A 7,014-nucleotide genomic window follows, 5' to 3' on the forward strand; every position below is an offset into this window, starting at 1 on the left:
CAGCAGCAGGGCCAATAGAAACAAGGAAGTAAACTAATCCAATTGTGCTTCAGGATAAATACAAACATTTGTTTCATTGATTTTTGCAGAGTGGAAGGTGGTATTCAACATTTTTTCCATTTTTTGTAACAAATTTGTAATTAGCTGTGTATTTATAAAGTCACTGATACCTGGAAGGTAGTTACTCTCTATATGGAAGATGGATCTCCATTAGGTTATAATTGTGACACCAATAAATAATGACATGATTTCTCAATAAAAAGGACCCTCTTGGTAAATTTTCCAAGATAGTTATATTTTTGCTCTCTGAGGATCTGAAGATTCTTCACCAATTTGTTTATGTATTCAATCAAATTTGCATCTCCTTAAACTGTAGGTACAGAGATAAGCAATATAAATTGAAATGAAAACTAAATTCTCTTAGGAAATTTGTTTTACTTCTATCTCCCCATTCTATCAGCTTATCTCCCAAAGGACTTGCTTTTATTTTCCTATCCTGCCATCTGGAGTCCTAATGGAAATTAGACATAGGTAGAACACTGATATGGAGCTGCTTAATGATAATGAAAGTTCAGATTTACTGGCAGATGGTGGAGGAAGGGGTCAAAAGTTTCAGAGAATTGGGGATGGGATGTATACCACTTAAGGCCACAAAACTCAATACCTGACAGTTCTGCAGGCGCGGCCAGGAGACACCCTATGTCCCCAAGCAGTAATGAAATGTGCTGGTGCGGGGGGGTGGGCACCAGGGTCCCTGAGAAGCTCGGGAACTCCGTACACCAAGCTAATAGCTGGAGGTACTGTTAGAGCCCTGGGTTCCCGATAGCCACGGGAATGATAAAAATCGGAAATATCGGAGTCTAGGCAGCAGTTTCACCTTCAGAAGAAAGATGGAAACACGTATCACAGCAAGTGACAAAATCAGTGGCAGCCAGGGGTCTCCGTCTGGGGAAAGCTATGGAGATGCTGAATGGGACATAGAGTTCCTAGAGACGAGACAGTCAGGCAGCCAGCAAGGATATAATTTACACAACCAGAATAAACCAAGGATAGATAATCAGAAAGCTGAGGGCAATTGTTCCAACAAAAGTCTTGATCCCCGGCTCAGTTTTCAGATGTAGGCCTGTTCTCAGACACGAGACCTATTGATTGAAGGAGAGAGAGGCTGTGACCCTGTGGGGAAGGATCCTGCAGTATCATGTTACATTTAGTCAATAGTTATTCTCTAAATCTCTCCCCAAATGGACCCACAGAAATTTACTAGGACAACTTGTATTGGGGAAGAGCAAATACTCAGATTTTTAAGGATTGCTTGTTTGCTTCTGCTTCCCTAAAAATGTCTCATATTTGCCCAGGTATGGTGGTCTCTCAGGTCCATCGTATGTTGAACTAACCATCTTCCCATTTTCAATAACGGGCAAGACGCAGGGAACCCTATGGGCAGGCCCTTTGCTATTGTGTCTGTGCAGAGTTTTGCTGCTGATAGTTGGGGTCAGGGGCAAAACTCTGTGTGGGGGGCATGACCCCGCTGAGGTAAGACAGAAGCTTTTAGAACTCCGTCTGCGGGAGTTACTCTGTGGTGAAGGCTCTCTTGGTGCTACTCTGGGAGGCCTGTCTTCGTCACCGTGGGTGCTGAAGTTACCTCTGTCCACCACCTTCTGTAATCTGTTTTCACGGGCTTAGGAGGTTTGGGGACCTTGGGGAGGGCCTCAGGTTTTTCTGCACTGGAGTTTGGAGAAGCTCTGTGCAGTAGCCGGGTATCTTTATGGCTGGCTTGTAAAGGGATCCAGCTGGCCCCGATGAGACCTTCTTCATCTTCGGTGGGTTTGAGGTGAGGGGGTTCTCAGTGCTGCCCACTGGCCTTTTGGTCAGGTGCTTGGCTGAGATCCATGGCAGAAAACCTCAGGGTGTCGAAATAGGTAGTTGATGTGTCCACACCCCTGGAAGCTTCACCTGCCAGGAACGCTGCACTTGAACTCAGGTGTGCAGTCTTTCAAAAGAAAGTCTGTGTTGGAGCAGATGAAAAATTGCACTGCACAGTCCTGTCTTCCAGAGAGAGGCAGTGGGACAGGGGTCTGGAGCCCCCTCGCAGAGTGCTGGTGCAGAGGAATGGGGACCGGCTGTTCTTCACAGGTGTGAGTGGAGATGGGACTACACAGCCAGCCCATTTACAGAGAGCTTCTTAAAACTACGGGCTGCCCTGGCTGGTGTGGCTCAGTAGATTGAGCATCAGCCTGCAAACCAAAGGGTTGCCAGTTCAATTCCCAGTCAGGGCACATGCCTGGGTTGCAGACCAGGTCCCTGGTAGGGGTTGTGTGAGAAGCAACCACACATTGATATTTCTCTCCCTTTCTTCCTTCCTCCCTTCCCCTCTCTCTAAAAATTAATAAATAAAATCTTAAAAAAACAAAACACTGACAACTTGATCCTTGTCACAGGGTCCCAAGTTTTCACTTGTGGGGAAAGACAAGTGGGAGCAGGCTGGACTTCTGAGAGGGGGCCTGCCCTGCAAAGCGGTGGCCATTTGTCGGAGCAAATGCCCAGGTGCGCCCAAGAGACGTCAGGCTCACCTGAGCGGTAGCCTTCACAGTGCAGGCCATGGTTAGTGGGTCAATGTTTAAAAAGTTATTTTCAAACTCCTTGCGACTGCCCCAGCAGGTGCTCGAGTTCCCCATGTCCTGGCCATCAGGCAGAAACCCTCGAATCTCCTGGGCAGCGACTGCTGCGGTGGACAGTGTGTCTCACTCACCCTAGGGCTTTGTCAGTTGGCCAGCAGGTGTAGGTCCCCAGCAGAGCCTCAGTTGCCCCACCCGTCCTCCTGTGAATGTCTGTCCGGGTGGGCTCAGCGCCAAAGGCTTGGGGCCAGGGTGCTGTGCAAGCACTTAGCTACTCAGAGCCACCTGCTTGCTCCCTCAGTGCTCCCTGCTGTCACTCAGCTGCCCTTCTCTGTTTTCTAAAGGTGGGAGTTTTAGGGGCAGTCTCAGGGGAGGATCTCAATAGCATCCTCATTAGCTTTCCAGGTGTGCCTTTAATATGCTAATTCATCAAAAATGAGCGTAGAGAGGGGTCAGGCCTATTCTCTGGTCAGTTTCACTTTCCAGGAATGTCACAGAAGGGGGACCTGGACACAGGTTGGTCTGCCTGGCCAGTCTGGAGTATGTAAACCATTTGTGTCTTGGGTTAGGGAAGGTAAGCCCTGTCAATTTGTTAGTTGGTTGTAAATAGCTCGGCTGTTTAACTCCCTGTCTCAGTTTCCCCATTCCACTTGCCAAGGAAAAGGAATTTTCCTAGCTTCTTACTATTCCACCTCACTAATCCCCTTTATCATTTAAGTGGCGAGTGCTGTTGTAACAGACACCTGGGATGTGTGACATTGGCTGAGCAGTGTGGCGGGGAGACAACTGATCACGAGCAGAAACGCCGGTGTTCCTTCTTAGGCAGTGACAATGTTTTCGGTAAAACCGGCAGTCTGAGAAAACCTGAAGTCAGATCCTGTGCCTACTGAGCCGTCAGCTGCAGGGTGCAAGGGTGAAAAGCAGTATTTTAGGAGTGTGCATGGGTTGTTATTGGCTGCCATTAGCAAGAAGGTGTTTGTTGTAAGAAAAACATGAGTCCAGGAAGGAATTGGCTGGTTTGGAAGGAGATATGGAAGGGAATAGAGAAAGCCCAGAAATCAAAGGCTTTAGAGGGCTGGAAACATTTTACTCTGCTGGACTTCAAAACAGTAAAAGATAAGACAGAATGTTTTGAGTACCTGAGACCCATTAAAAATCAGCCTTAGGTAAAAATTCTTTCAGGAATAGCCATCATTTGCATATCTAAAAACTCACTAATGTGCTATGCTAAATTTAACTAAATTGATTATTAACCTTGAGATATCTTTTGTGATTTAAAGAACTGCTAGAAGCTATGAAACTTGAATTTTATAAAAAGATACTCTGGATCAAATTCTAAGGCAGTGTCCCAGGTCTGACTGGAGCAAACCATAGAGGTGGTTCGAAGTGACAGCAGTGGTGACATTCTCCCATGGTGGGGGAGGAAGAAACTTTCAAGGTTCTTTCGGCTGGTCTAATACTTAAATCTACATGAGACAGATTAACCAGAGAAATAACCAAATTTAGTTCTGTGAGTATGCATGGTAACCCCCAATACATGAGAGAGTCAGAGACCCCACGTGCAGGAGAGGGTCAAAGGCAGAAAGTTAAAATGAGGTGCATCTGACACCGATCTAAGGATGAGGGAAGGCACCTCGGGGCTTCAGAGGGGAGGAAGGTCATTTCAGGAAGATAAGAGCATAGCAGCACAATTTACAACAGCCAAATGCTGGAAACAACCTAAGTGCCTGTCAGTAAATGAGTGGATCAAAAAACTATGGTACATTTACATGATGGAATGTGTAAATGTGGAATGGAATGTGGAATGTATACGTAGCAGAAAGAAAGAAGTAGCTACTACCCTTTGTGACAGCATGGATGGAACTGGAGAGCATTATGCTAAGTGAAATAAGCCAGGCGGTGAAAGACAAATACCATATGACCTCACCTTTAACTGGAACCTAATCAACAAAATGAACAAGCAAGCAAAATACAACCAGAGACATTGAAATTAAGAACAGGCTAACAGTGACCAGAGGGGAGAGGGGAGGGGAAAAGGGTGAAGTGTTTGCAGGAACAATTATAAAGGACACAAGGACAATAACAAGGGGGGGGTAGAAACAGGAGAAGGAGGTGGCGAGGGCTGGGGTGGTGGTGGGGGGAAGGCCGGTAACTGTACTTGAACAACAATAAAAAAATAAATTAAAAAAAGAAAGCAGATGTTCAGCAATTAGTAGTTGGCGCTGCCCTATAGATCGGTCATCAAATGTTATTTCTGGTGATAACTCTTACTATAGGGAAGGACCCTAATTTAAATCCATTAAGGGAGAGGTAAAAGTTTCTCATGAGCCTGAAGAATCTTGACTGCCTTCAGCTAAAAAAAAATGCACATGCCAAAGTGGCATATTTTGGGGAGACCTGTTCTGGACCCCTACACCTACTTCATCAAAATAATGTTATACACACAGTTAATGAGCACATCCTACAAGCACGGTGTTGGGGTGTGTCAGCTGCTATGAGACCCAAATCAGGTGTACAAAGCAGAAGTAACACAAAGAACTAAAATACAAAGTAAAACATTAAAGACAGATAGAAAATGTTATAGGATTTTAGAATTTAAAACAATTGCCAACTAGAACTTTTATGGAAGACTAATGTCATGCAAAGCATTTGACCTGGGCCTCAAAGGACACGTAAGTAGGACTTTCATATATACGAAGAGTGGGGGGCAAGAGCCTTGTAGGTAAGAAGAAAGGCATGCTTAAAGGCATGAAGTGGGAAAGTGTCCTCTGGGGCTCCCATGTGTTTAGGTGAGTAATATTTAGAAGATGAGCCAGATTTGAGGACCCTGGATTTGACACTAAGAATGTGATAAATGATGTATTAGTCGATGTGGGGATTTTCAAATATTGTCAGCAACATAGGCATGGGGTTAGGACTATGGTAGCAGAACATAACATCATTTGGAGAGAGAATAAAATGGAAGAAGATCTGTTTGCAGATTATCACAATATTCTTGACAGTGGGAAGGGAAAAGAGGGACAGATGCCTTGGCAGAAGAAATTTAATAGGATCAGGGAAATGCCTGAATATGGGAGACAGAGGACACGTTCATGATGTAGAGTTTATAAGCCTTGATTTCTCAGTCTGTCCATACTTATGGAAATGTAAGAATGCATTGCATTTTGTAGGATTTTTGTGAAATCCAAAACCCTGAACTGGTCATTTCTTTTCTCAGTTAAAATGAGAAAAGAAATGTTAAAAAAAACTTACAATCTATTGCTCACAGAGGCACTATAGCACTGTAAATAAGGGCAAACATCTCTCAAGATTAAACGAAGTGTATTTTGCTGTCTTAGTATAAAAGTCTCTATCTAAGTTTAATGATAGTCAGACTTAAAAGTACATCTCACTGACACCTAAATTTCTGTCATGGTCGCTATAGGCAATTATGATTGTTCACTTTAAAATTACTGACATGATGGGACGTCGATTTTGTCATGAGGAAGACCTGAGTCTGTTTGAGTCCATGGTCTGAGAACTCTGTCTTCGAGGCACCCTGGCAAGGTCCCTTACCTCTCTGGGCCTCAGTTTCCTGGTACATAACTGGGAATAGGAATAGTGTCTAGCTTGAAGAGTTGTGATGAGTGAATGAGTCAATGTGTTAAAAGTGCTCAGAATGTAGCAAACTCTCAATACATGTCATGGTCTGTTGTAGCTACTACTACTGTTCCTGCTGTAGGCTTTTTTGGCTCATGTCCCATGCGACTGCAGGAATGAGTTCTAGAGAGATCACTTCATGCAACTTGGAGGTCATATAAACGCAGCTGCACAACATCAAAGATGATATTAAGTCCTTTGTAATGGAATCTGGGGTTAGCTACCAACTTGTGTGGCCTTTAGCAAGTAATTTCATTTCTGTGGGTTTCATGGGTAAAGGGAGGGATGCTTGTCATGTGATTTCTAAGGTCCTTCCCAGCTGTGCTTTTCTCTGTTCACTGGGCTCCCTTCTGTATGTGGGCAGGAAATGTGACTCTTTGGTTTACCATTATTCCTAGAGCCTGGCACCATACACAGTGCTTAGGAGACTTAAGAAATGTTTGATGCATGAATAACAGTGTAGTTGCTCTGAAGTCTGTCTAATGAAGGGACCCGTGGACTGGGTTATTATTTTTCTATAAAGTGGAGTTTCATGACTTGGGTTTATGTCTTATGGTTTTTCTATTTCTCTTACAAAAGGGAAGGGGGTAATGGTGCCACTCTAACACCACAGAGTGGGCATTGAGAATTAATCTATTTCAGTTGAGTCTTTGGGTATAAATACTACATGAGGGTCAATTACAATCAGGAGTAATTTTCAGATAACAGTTATGAGGTTGGAAGTTATGGTGTTTGCCTATGAGAATATGTTCCTAAATAT

At 44.2% G+C, this 7,014-nt stretch overlaps 1 pseudogene; it reads right to left on the reverse strand.

Moving 5' to 3' along the window:
- Positions 1 to 1,301: 1,301 nt before the first annotated feature.
- On the reverse strand, positions 1,302 to 6,198 carry LOC112306687 (ERBB receptor feedback inhibitor 1 pseudogene; annotated as a pseudogene).
- Positions 6,199 to 7,014: the final 816 nt, after the last annotated feature.

The sequence above is a fragment of the Desmodus rotundus genome, chromosome 13 (assembly GCF_022682495.2).
Source record: "Desmodus rotundus isolate HL8 chromosome 13, HLdesRot8A.1, whole genome shotgun sequence".
In the NCBI taxonomy this organism is placed as follows: domain Eukaryota; kingdom Metazoa; phylum Chordata; class Mammalia; order Chiroptera; family Phyllostomidae; genus Desmodus; species Desmodus rotundus.